This window comes from Condylura cristata, unplaced genomic scaffold (genome assembly GCF_000260355.1).
Source record: "Condylura cristata isolate star-nosed mole 26May11 unplaced genomic scaffold, ConCri1.0 scaffold00004, whole genome shotgun sequence".
Lineage (NCBI taxonomy): Eukaryota > Metazoa > Chordata > Mammalia > Eulipotyphla > Talpidae > Condylura > Condylura cristata.
Genome location: NW_004567105.1, coordinates 4,721,261 through 4,733,501, shown reverse-complemented (window position 1 = coordinate 4,733,501; position 12,241 = coordinate 4,721,261).

Below are 12,241 nucleotides of genomic sequence, written 5' to 3'. Positions count from 1 at the left end.
GCGGCCACCGCTCTGGAGCCCGCCCCGCGCCGGGGGCGGGACTGGGCACCCCGGGAGGCGGGGCGGGAGGGAACCGCGCTCCCTCCGGGACGGAGCCCTGAAATTAGGGTTTAGGTTCAGTCTACCTGGAACCTGTCAACGTGACCTTATTTGGAAAGAGTCTTCGCAGATGTAATTAAGATAAGGATCTGGAGATGAGATCACCCTGGATCATCCAGGTGGGCCCTACTCTCGTGACTAGTGTCCTTATTAGCGAAGACACCACGAGGCCATTTGGAAACGGGTGGAGATGGGAGGGGCGCCCCCACACGCGGGGAGTCCCGGCGCTGCCAGAACCTGGAAGAGGCGCGGACCCCCGTCCCCCCCCACCACCACCCCTTTCGCCTCGGAGGGAGCAAGGCCCTGCCAGGCTTTCGTTCCTCTGCACGCAACACACAGCTATGAGAGAATACTTCTCTGTAGTTGTAAGCCACCCAGTGTGTGGTAATTTGTTGCAGCAGCCACGGGAAACAAATACAGATGTTCACGTTCTCAGCCGGCGCCTCAGCCTGCCGCCCCGCCGCCCCATCCCTGCAGGTTGGCACCCAAGCTCACCGAACCCCTGACTGCCCCCCACACACCGTTTGCTCCCCAGACCCAAACTCCACACCCGCTGCTTTCCAAACAAGCTTGTTCCCACCTTTACATTTTTGCTTTGGGGCTGCCCCCCCTCATGCCCCAGGGATCCCCTGGCTAACTCCTGTGCCCCTCCAAGGGCCCCCTTAAGCACCTTCTCCTGGCCTCTCTGGTCCACGCAGCCCCCAGCGGCTGCTCCTTCTGGCGCCTCCCTGCCTGTTGGGATGCGTGTGCCCCAGGTCCTGGCCTCCCCATCTGTCACCAGAGTCCTGTGCCACCCCCGTCCCATCTCTCCAGAGCCCCGGTGGCTGCACCCTGGCACGCCCACAAGGTATGCCGGTCAGATGCCCATCCCATGCCCATCAGATGCCTCCCACCGACGACGTCCGGCCCTCTGCTGGGGCAGCGGCCCCCGACTGCCCGCTCCCTGACTGCCAGGCAGCTCCTGTGTCTCCCTCCTGACATGCCCACCTGTCAGCAGTGACCACAGCCCTGGCACCACCGGGCTGACCACATGCCAGGTGCCAGGGTCAGTGCTCTCCCAGTAACCCTCGGAATTCTCCAAACAAGCCCGGAGAAGCCGCAGCCCCTGGGAAGCCGCAGCCCCTGGGATCAGCGCGCAGCAGGAAAGCTGAGGCCCCCTGGGGAAAGCGCTGTTCAGAGGAAGCAGAAGCAGCACTGCCAGGCCTCTGTGGGGCCCTCAGAGCTGTTGACCTGAACGTCAAAGTCACCCCTTCCCCGGGATGCAGCCCCCAAACCCAAATTGATTGCTCTCTCCTCTGAACTTTAGAACTTTGCAAGTGTGCCCCTCTCATTCCAACCATGCCAAGCTCTCCCGCCAGGAAGCTCAGGAACTCACTCACTTCTCCAGGTGCCGGGTCTCTGGCACTGGGCAGGTAAGGGGTCCATAAGGTGGGACGGGGGGGGGGTTTCAGGGATGTGAGCCCCGGACTGGACACCCTTTTCAAAGAAAAGAGCCAATTACGCAAATATCCAGACGCATCTATGACCTCCCTCCCTGTCTTTCTCCCTCCTCCTTCCCTTCTCCTCCCAAGTTTCTGGGTTGGCACTGGGTTCCCCAGAAAATGCCCCGGGCTCTCTAGTTACAGATGAAACTAGGGCTTAGAACTGGTGAATCACTAGCAGTCGCCAGCCAGGGCGTGTTGGGGTGTCAGGCGGGAAGGAAGAGCCAAGCTGCCCATCAGCCTCCCCTATGCCCGCCACCCCCACCCCGCCAGACACCCTCGGACACCCCCAGCCCCTGGAACCCAGGAAACTCTCGAGGACACGCTGGGGGCAGGTGGGTGGAAGGCGCTCTTAGAAGGTCCCCACTCACCCTCCCCTCACCCCTGCACCCCCAGGTCCAAAGAACCCACCATTCACAAACCCCTTTTCCGTCTCCGATCTCTTCTTTGGTGACCCCCCCAGGGAAGTTTGGCATCTGAATTTCAGACCTAAGAAAAGCCCCCAAGAAAGGAGGCCCTACCCAAGAGCATCATGAGAAGTAAGTAGATCCAGGAAGTCGAACCCCAGGGGGTTTAAAGCAAGGGACCACCTCTTCACAAGGGTTTCACCTTTGTGGACAAAGGAGCCAAAAGCATGGGTCCCTGCTCCAGCACCAGCCCCCCGGGGGGTGAGGGGGACGTCTTATCCAGTGTCCCAGGGCGGGAGGCACAACCCAGGGGCTCAGGGCCCCCCTCCAAGTTCAAATGCCAAGTTGACTGCTGTCTCCCAGTTCTCGAGCGCACTCTGAGCTCCTGCGGGCCTGTTTCCCCATCAGTGAGATGGGAGTAACACAGGATTGGTGTGAGCATGGTATGAGTGGCCCCAAACGGGGCTTAGAGCAGGCGCAAGCGCCGTCCACAGCAGCTCTTTCTGAGGGGTGTTCTGAAGGAATCGCTCCCCAAGGAGGAAGCGCTGGGACGGATCCTGTAGTCATCACACAGGAATGCTCCCCACACCTGCCCGGTGGGAGGCTCAGTCGTGGGGCTTCCTTGTAACCCTGGGCCTGTCCCAGGCCAGACTGGCCAGGTCACGGCAGGTGGGGGGCCAGGGGGAGCCCTGGGCAAGGGAAGGTGAGATGCCTGAGAGGCGGGGCCTAGCATCAGCCTCTGCTGGCCATCCCGAGGGCTGAGTGCCTGGTCTTCCTTAGAGACTTCTGCAAAACACCTCCCACCCGCCTGTCAGCATGACCTTGGGGGAGAACCAACTGTCTCTTGCTCTCCACTGGCCCCAGCACTGGTTACGGATTGCGCACTAGTGTGCTCACCAGCGCCAGAGCTCGGCTAAGGCAATTCTCTCTGCCGACAGCCCAGGGCGGCAGGGCTTCGCTTTACCTTCATTTGACACAGGTGGAGCGTGGCCATGCAGGGACTTCGCCAGCACATGGCCTCCGTGGGCAGTGTGGGCACCGTGGGGAGCCCCTGGCTGCTGGCCTGGGGCAGTCTCTCCTCAGCTGGGCACCTGTGTCCCTGTGGGCTTCACAAAGCTGGGGTCAGGCCCTGCAGCTTTCCCGGTGTGCACATTCGCACCAGATTGCAGCTTCCTTTACCTCCCCCCACACCACCACCTAGCCCAAGACAAAAGAGGGCACTACAGAGCCATGGAAAGTCCAAGCTTGGTGGCACAGAGCAATGATGTCACTCCCTCACTTTCCCTTTCCCCATCCCCATGGCCTTTCTCCAGCCCCATGATGTCCTTAGCATTGTTCTGGAAATGCTGTGCCTCTGACCAGGCTCTTTCCCTGCCCAGATACATCTTTTCCCAATTTCAAGTCTCCATGTTGAAAGGGTGGCCTCCTCCAGGAAGCCCTCCACGGCTGCATCCTCCGTGTTAGCTGGCTCCTCGGTGTCCCCACTACCATCTAGGAGGGAACTACCTCAAGCACTGAAGCCCGGAGACAAGGTGTCCTTAGGTCCATCTCAAGGGACTCTGAACTGGAGAGGGTGGGGTCGGGGAGCAGGACAGGTGTCCCTCACCTCCTAGACTAGATGGGGAAGAGGGACACATTGGATCTCTCTCCCTCTGCCAAGCCTCTTCCTGCCATCAGATGTGACCCTCGCACCCTGGGTCAATATGTATTGGGCAACCCCTGGATAGCTTGGCCAGGCGACCTGCAAAGGAGGCAGGCAGGGATGTTTGCTCTCCCATACCTTTGGCCAGCCCCGCCTCTCCGTCTGCCCCCTGCTTAGACCTGGGGCCCAAGTGTGGGGGGGATTCTTCTTCAAGGTGTGAGGTGACATCTTAGTCCGAGGTCTCCCGTTTGGGTGCCAAGCCTCCTGGCAGCCCTGCCCGACCTCTGGGAGCAGGAATGCTGGGAAGTGGGCAGGTGCTGCAAGAGAGAGGCTGGCAGAGCCGCCTCTGGGGTGCCCCCTGCACCCCAGAGATGAAGCGCTGGGCTGCCAGGGCGCAGGCAGGCCTGTGGGCCCATGGAGGCAGCATGGGGTCCGGCACCCCCTTCCCCGCTCCCTCAGCCCCTCCTCACCTAGCATGGGTGGGCTCTGAGGTGGGACGCCCAGACTTGGGGGAGCAGGCCCTGGAGTCAGAGGTGCTTCCTGCGGACATTCAAGGCCCATCTCCCGCATTCCTGGCCATTCCCACTCCTCACTCCTCCCCCTCGTCCTCCAGCTCAGGGGCACGACAGAGTCTGATCTGGGGCCAGGGCCCGCACTGGGGCCTCTCCAGGGAGGGGCTGAGGTCTGGGGCTGCCCCAGAGGCCAGTCCAGGGCACCACGGGGGGGGGGGCTGTGTTTCTCATAAACAGGAAGCCCCCCCACCCCCCATGTATGCAGATACCAGACTCTGGAGGCCCAGTGGCCCTTGACCTCTCCGGCTGCTTCCTGTTAGCTGGGCCAGAGAGACAGAAATGGCCTGAGCGGGGGAGAGGCCCAAGGGAGTATGAGATCAGGGGACAGAGAATCTGGGAGGGGAGATGCCAGAGCAAGCCTGGCACATAGTAGGCATTCAGTAAATAACTGGGCCTGAGGGTGGTGCGGGGGCTGGGGCGCCCCGGGAAGACAGTGCAGTGAGGAGGGAGACGAGGTTCCCGCCCTGCCCCACTCAGGCCGAGCGCAAAGTAGGTGCGCAGGACATATTTGAGGCCAGCGATTCAGAGAGTCAGCAAGTTCTCGAGAGCAGGACGGCCGTGGGCTGGTTAGCGGGTCGCTGGCCTGGCCGCTCTGTGGGCAGAGAGCCCCAAGCTCAGCAGCCCATTGTCCCTGTCTGGCCCCCGCCCGCCCCCAGGCCGGCTGGGCCAGGCCACTGTCTCAAGGCCTTTTATTTTTAAAATCCCTGCGGTGTTCCCACCCCAAACCGAAGGAGCAGTGCCAGCCACAGATCTGCTGCGGCCTGGGCTCAGAGCCCAGAGGCGCCGGGGTGGGGCATCCGGCCACCCCGCAGCTGCCCGCGCCTTTCAGGGAGAGCCGCCAGCCGCCAGTGGCCGGAGCTGGGGTGCCCGCTCCGGCCCGAGGTGTGAGCCAGGGCTCCTGAGGCAGCGACATGAACTGCGTGCAGAGTCCGGGGCTCTGTTCTCTGTAAGTCTCTCCGCAGCCCACCCGGTGGAGAAGTGCTCCCTCCTTACTGGGCCTGGGGGGGCAGGCAGGGGCGGCTGTGGGCAGCTCCAGAAAGGGCCCCCAGCGGGCTGCATCGTCCCCAACTGTGCAGCCCCCAGAGGGTCAGCTGGCCTCCCTGAGCCTCTGCTCCAGGCCCTGTAAGATGGACAGTAAATGCCCGTGCCCCACCGGCAGCTTGGGCGACCCCTCCTGGCATGAACGTCCGGGCGGAGGGGGCTCCCTGTCCCCCACACAAGGTCATGTGACAGCCTGGAGCAGGGTGTGGAAGGGAAGGAGCTGGGGGGTCCAGGGGAGGAATCGGGGGAAGGCCATTGAGGTGGGCGTCGGAGAACAGGAGCAGAAACGGAGGCAGCCTTTCACTAGTCTGAGGAAAGTGCGTTCTGGGCAGGAGTCAGATGTGCAAAGGCCCTGAGGCCGGAGGCGGGTGGGGGGTGGCTAGCGATAAGGGTAGGGAAGGACTTTGCAAACTTCAGGGCTGTGCACCTGAAGGTGCCGGTGTTATTATAACTATGTCAGGTCTGGGGAGGGAGGAGTCAGGGGGTCAGAGCCACTGGCCACAGCTAAGCGCTGTCCCCACATCCTCCGGGACTGCCCCACCTAGAGAACGCCAGGCTGGCCAGTCGACGTGTGTGGGCTCTTGAACTACAAAGGGCGTTCACTCCAGCCAGACTCGTTCTATCCTTTGATCCTCCCAGCAGCTCTGAGGTAGGGCCGTTGGCTTTATGCTCTTTGGAACCATTTGATGGACAGGAAAGTTGAGGGGGCGGGGGGCCAGCAGGGGATGGAGGAGGTGGCTAAGATCACCTCCTTGCTCATTTATGGAGAAGTTAAGCCGCATGCCCCAGGCAACTGCTTCCCAGGCTAGTCCATTCACCCTCAGACGGCCCAGTGGGCCGCCCACCCTGACCCCCCAAAACATTTCCCTTCCCATCCCAGCGTCCATCCCCAAACCAGCAATCCTCATACAGCCCCCCCAAGAGGCCCAGCTCCCCCGAGGCTGCAGCCTGACCCTTCCGTGGAGCGCTAGCCACAGGCCTGGCAGGAGAGGAGGCTGAATCAGCAGAGGTGGGCAGGGGCTCCAGCTGACCACCGAGGCAGTCAGGCCTAGAGAGTCTCCACTGGCTCCCCGGCACTCCCAGGGCTGCCCCTCCGCAAGGCCCTCCTCAGCTCCAGTGGGCACCAGGCAACCCAGTCAACGCTGGCCGGCCTTGCAGAATGGCTGGGGAGAATGCCCTGGTCAGTCCTCTGGGAAGGTGCAGTGAGAACCCTGGGAGGTCACTGCGCCTCTCTGGGCTGGGTTCTCGCTGGGAGACCCTCCCTTTCCACAAGGCAGTTGTGCTGGAGTCTTGGGGAGCGAGTGACGGTGGCACAGAGCGGGAGGATGCCAGACCCCGCGAGCAGGTGTGTTCCCACGGGCCGGTGCTTGCTGAGTGCTCGCTGCCAGGGAACAGTTAGGTTTAGACAGCCACCAGCAGCCACCAGGAGCCAGGACGCCCGCAGTGAGCGTGACACACGCCCCTGCCCGCGTGAGTAACGCTCCCTCCCAGCCGCCTTCTTTGATCCCAGGGCATCCAGATTCCCAGGGCATCGAGATTCCGTCTTACAGATAAGAAAACGGAGGCCCAGGGGAGCTCAGGAGTCACCCGCGATGCCCGTGGGACTCGTCAGAGCCGGTTCTTTCACTCCTGTGCAGACTCTGAAGGGGGTACCTGGGGGCTGCAGCCCGGGAGGTGGAAGGAGCCGTGAGCAGAGACTGGGGATTTGGGTTCTGCTCCAGCTCAGGGGGACACTGTGGGCTGGGGGACCAGCCCCTCAGCACGAGCTCCAGAGGTGTCGGAGGAGCAGCGGCCATCAGTCAGGGGTGCTTCGGGGCAACGGCAGCTTCTGAAGTGCCTTCCCTCACCCCAACACTAGGCAACATGGTCCCTTCCAGAACCTTCCTTCCCAGCACCTTTGCACTCAGAGCAGCAGGGCACAGACCAGAGCTCAGGCCCAGTGGGACCGCGTCCATGCTATGAGAGGTGGAAGAAGCGACTCCTCTTGGCCTCCGTTTCCTCAGCTGTGCAACCATGCTGTGAGGATTAGAGCCAATGCAAGCAAAACACCCAGGCGAGCTGGGTCTGGACTTCAAAGGTGCCTGACTAACGCCCAGCAGAAAATCTCCTCTTATCATCAGTCCCAGCAGGGGAGGTAGAAGCCAGGAGGTAAGAAGCAGTGGCAGTAGATAGCCAGTGGAATACTACTTGGCGATAAAAAAAGGTTAACACTGAGACAGGAAGGAAGAACTTGTCTCTCTGTCCCACCAGAGAAGCGCTCCCATTTCCAGTCACAAAATCCTGCCCTTTATGACAACGTGGACGAGCCTAGAAGGAATTATGCTCTGTTAGATAAGTCAGGTGGAGAAAAACAGACACCAACCCAAATGAACGAAATACAACAAGTTTCTTAGACTCTCAGAGCAAATCAGCAGCTCCAGAAGGAAAAGGGTGAAGGGGGTCACTTGGGGGCACCGAGGCAGGTGCTGGGCAAGCTGCGTCCTGTCTGTACCCACCACACAGAGATGATGGACTCCGGAGTCCTCCGTCCACCCGAATGAGCGGCCTTTGTGAGAGCAGAGCCTTAGGAAGCAGGCATCCAGGAAGGAGCCCACGCTGGTGGGGGGGAGGAAGGAGCCCCCCCCGCGGATCACGTGACGCCCTGAAGGGAGGCCTGGGCTGGAGGAGGCCATGCTGGAGATGGTCAGGGCTGGCCTCTGGCCCACTGGCCTATCTCTCCGGCCAGGCTGGACGCAGAGAATAGGCCATTGTTTCTGCTTCTCAAACACTTTTCCTGTCCCCCGCCCCCACCCCCCTTTCTCCACTTGCCCCCACACACGTAGAGAACAAAGTCCTCCTGCGGACCCCTCCCCACTGCCCTTCCATCCAGACCAGTCACCTGGCCTGCCACGCCCAGGGGCAGAGGCTCCCCTGGCCCTGACCCCCTGCTCCCCTCCCAACCTTTGAGCAGCAGGGCCCCTCCGTGCACCCATCTGTCTGTCCTCCTCGGGTGTGGCTGGAGGAACTGACCCCACGTCCTTCCGCAGCCCCCATCTAAATTCTTGTCCTGTTCTCCAGGAGAAAGGCAGCCAGGCCCGGTGGGGGCGGGGAGGGCCTCCCCTCCCCCACTTGCCTGCCGAGGGTGAGCTAGGAACCAGAGCCGAGTTGGCCTGAAAGTCTCCGGCTGAGAAAACTCTTCCATTCGGCCAGGCTTTTTCCCAGAGCCTGGAATTCCAGAGGCGTTTCCGGGCCGGACAGCTGCCTGCCTCCCGGAGCCATGTTCTCCTAGTGGGCCTCTCGGCCACGCCCCCCAAAATACCCTCGGAATGAACTCCCATCCTGACCCTCCTGATCCCAAGAACCCCTGCACACCCAGGCATCACCCTGAGAAACAGGGCAGCAGGATCCAATCTGCCAGCGCTCCACTCCCCCCACCCCGGGGCCTCCTGCCAGCCCAGGCCAGGTCCTGGGTCCCCCGCCTCTCAGTCTTCACTCTGGCTGACACCCCATCAGCTGGCCTCAGTGCCAAACACGCTTTGTACACCAGCGGGTTTGCTTAGCTTCACACATCTGGACAGAGCGTGGGTCCTCCTCCTCCAGGCAGGCTGCCTGGAAGCCCTGCCAAGTGTGTGTTCTGCCTGAGCCTCAGTGGTTTTTTCCTGACCCGGAGCTGACACACAGGCACGCAGCAGGCGGCTCCCCCTGACTGAAGACAGTATGGGGGTGCGGCCGCCCCCACCCTGACTTCCAGCTGCACAGCGGGCTCCCTGTGTGGCCCTGGCCAGCGCTGGCCTCTCTGGGCTTCAGTGGCCCCCGCACCCTCTGAAGACCTGAGATTCCCCATCAGGTGTGGATTCCTGAGGTTCTGGGGTTGGGGTACGGAATATAGGGCTGCAGGTCCCTTCCAGCAGAAGCCTGTCCGCTGGCCCCGTGGGACACCGTCCTGTGGTCAAAGGCAGCTAGAAAAAACACTCTCGGCCAGACTGCTGCCTGGCCTCTCTGCTAGTGAGGAAACCTCATCAGGCATCTCTGGGAATTCCAGCCGGGAGTCCCAGGCTCTGTGATCCCTGAGGGCGGCCATCACTGGAAGGGTAGGGACCCGCCTCATCCATGCCACAGCCCTCACTCTCAGCTCCCCACCAAGGCGTTTCCTCCACCCCAGTGCCTGTTCTCTCCTTCCACTATGGGCAAACACACCCAAAACACAAGGGCCAGCTCCAATGCCACCTCCTTCAGGAAGCCTTCCTGGATTTCTCAGTCTCTGCCGTCTCTGCCTTCCCTGCCTCCTCTGCCACTATTTTGGCTCTTCGTCCCCATCGGTGCCCTGGTCTGTCTTCCCCACTAGACTGCAAATCTCCTGAGAGAGGGACAGACTTCCTCACTCACCCCGCCCCCATGCAGGGCGCCCAGCCCAGTGCGGGCACCTCTCAGAGTGTGTCAAATGAAATGGCCCACGGGGGAAAGGAAAATGGTAACAATGGCACTATTAATAGCTACCTTCCTTGACCATTAATTACAGGTCAGGCCCTGAACTTGATTGATGCTCATCACAGATGATGCAGCCGAGGGCCAGCGAGGAAGCTGCGTGCCCCTGGTCACCCTGCTAACAGGAGGCAAAATCAGGATTTGAACTTAAGTTTGTCTGACTCGCTGGGTCACGGAGGATGGCACCTCCTCTTGCCAGCGTCCCCGAGTTGGGGGACTACCCGCCTCACAGTGCCACACCCCTCACCCCCATCCCGGTGTCCAGGAGAACCCGGGAGGGGAGCAGTCTGCTTTGTGACGGACGCAGTTCAGCTGGGGAGACAAGGCCCCTTTGCTACTCTGGCCGTGACCACTCATCCCCCCATGTCAGCACAGACATCCCTGTCCTGGGGTGTCACAAGGCCAGTATGGGCCATGAATGGCTCTGAAGAGGGCCTCGAGGAGGAGGTGACATTTTAGAGCAGACCTCAAGGCTGCTTTGCCCAAGGCTGACGCCGAGGTGAAGGCGAGCGCCTTGTCTGCAGGAGAGAAGTGGCTGTGTAGAGTCCGCGAGCAGAGGCGGGCGTCAGCCATACAGGAGCATCACGGGAAGGCGGAGCGAGCAGTTGAGTGCACGCGCGGGCTGCAGGTACAGGGTGCTAGCTGGCGCGGGCCGATGCAGAGGTGGGTAACGGCATGGTGGGGGGCTGGCTGGCTGGACAGGGCACTAGCAGTGGTCACGTGAGGGCTGGGTCAGTGGCTAGCTGATCAGATGGTGACAGGTCTTGGGTGAGTAGATGGGTGGGGGCGGGGGGAGGTGGTCATCCAGGAGCCGGGGACGGGCTTCGTGGAAGGACTGGCAGTTGCACCTGTGGATGGGCTGGTGGACACTCAAGAAATGGAGGACTGGGAAGCCCAAGGAGCAGATGGGGAGGAAAGGCTGCCTGTCCCCTAGGCAGGAGCTGGGTGGGGGCGACAGCTGAGGCCAAGCCAGGTCACGCAGCTCAGACTCCCCGGAGTTTGGTGAGCAGCCACGGACATTCCTGGGTCCCCAAGGGGGAGGAGCCCTCTCGCTGTGTCCGGCCTGCTATCCTGGCTTCATGGAGGACTCCCTGCCCAGAACAGGCCCCAGGCCTAGGCCACCCGACCTGCAGGAGGGAGATGAGGGGCATCTGAGCTCTGCGGTTATGGCCAAGGGGGCTGGTCCCTCCAGGACAGGGAGTCAAGGGGGCTCCCCACTGGGCAGCCAGTCTGAGCCAGCAAACTCAAACCCCAGCTGGGAGGCATTGGTTCTGCATTCTGCTGGTGATTACCGCCCTTGGGGTTAACCCCTGCGTTCCTGGGCTCAGCCCCTTGAGAGGGGAAAGGAGGGGCCCCCCGGGGAAATTGGGAGAGGGGAAAAGCCCAGACACAGGGTGACTGGCTCCTTCCTTTTTCCCTCTTTGCAGAAGGAACACCTGAGTTGGATCCTTACATCATGAGTGGAGCTAGGAACCGGGGTGCGGCCTACCTGGGGAGGGCTCTCTGTCTGGAGAGAGGTTGTGACTAACAGGAGAGGGCTCTCAGCCTCAGTTTACCCAGCCATCGAGTGGGGCAAGGAATTCCTGACTCCAGGTAGCCTGGCAAGGAGCTGGCTGAGACAAAGCCCCAGCGGCAGCGCAGGGGGTCATCATCACCTTCTCCATGAGGCTGCAATCTTCCGCACTTGAGGTGGGGGTGGGGGGACCTGCAGCGAATGCGCATCTGCTCAGTCAGTACCCACTGTGGAGACCAGAAACTTGAGGTTCTGTGAGGTCGGGAAGCCAGTGGGCCAGGACGTGGGTGCTGGGCCTCTGACATGGCACCAAACCTCCTCTTCTGCAGGCTGCTCTGCGGCCCCTCTGCCTGGAGTGACAGGAATTCCTTGCTAACTCTGAGAGTGACAGAGTGAATGGTGACCTGGGGCTGTCTGGGCAGCCTGGGAAGGGCGAAATTTGAGCAACTCTCCTCATTTCTCTGCAGCAGGGACACCAAGGCCGCTCTGTCCCAGACTCTTGCGCCAATTAAGTGCGACAATGCAAGGAGCACTGTGGGCGCTACAGATCTGCCGTGAATGACAATCACCACATACACCAGCCCCCCCTCCGTACCCCCGCACCCCTCCCCCCACCTTTCACCCCAAGCCCCCATCCACTCTTGGTTCACAGCAAGTGTTCATCTGATCTTGCTGCCTGCTGCCCCCCCCAAAGCCCCAACACCTGGTCCACTCTTGCCCAGCCCTTGACTGTACCCCCTTTCGGGACAGCGCCCCCCCTTCCCTCACCAGTGCTCTTCAGTGTCTCTGAGACTGCTCTTCCCAAGACAAAGCATTGAGCCTGACCCCAGGGTCATGCTCCACCCACTGGAATCTCAGACCTGCTGCTGGGGCTCTTGAGCAGAGGCTGGAATGCTGTGTGCCTCAGTTTCCCCATCTTTTCAGCTGGAAAAATAGCTCCCTCCGTTGGGGGTGCAGCATGAGGACTGGAGGAACCAAAAAAGAGCCGCAGTGCTCCGTGGGTGCTAAGACTGGGTCTCCTG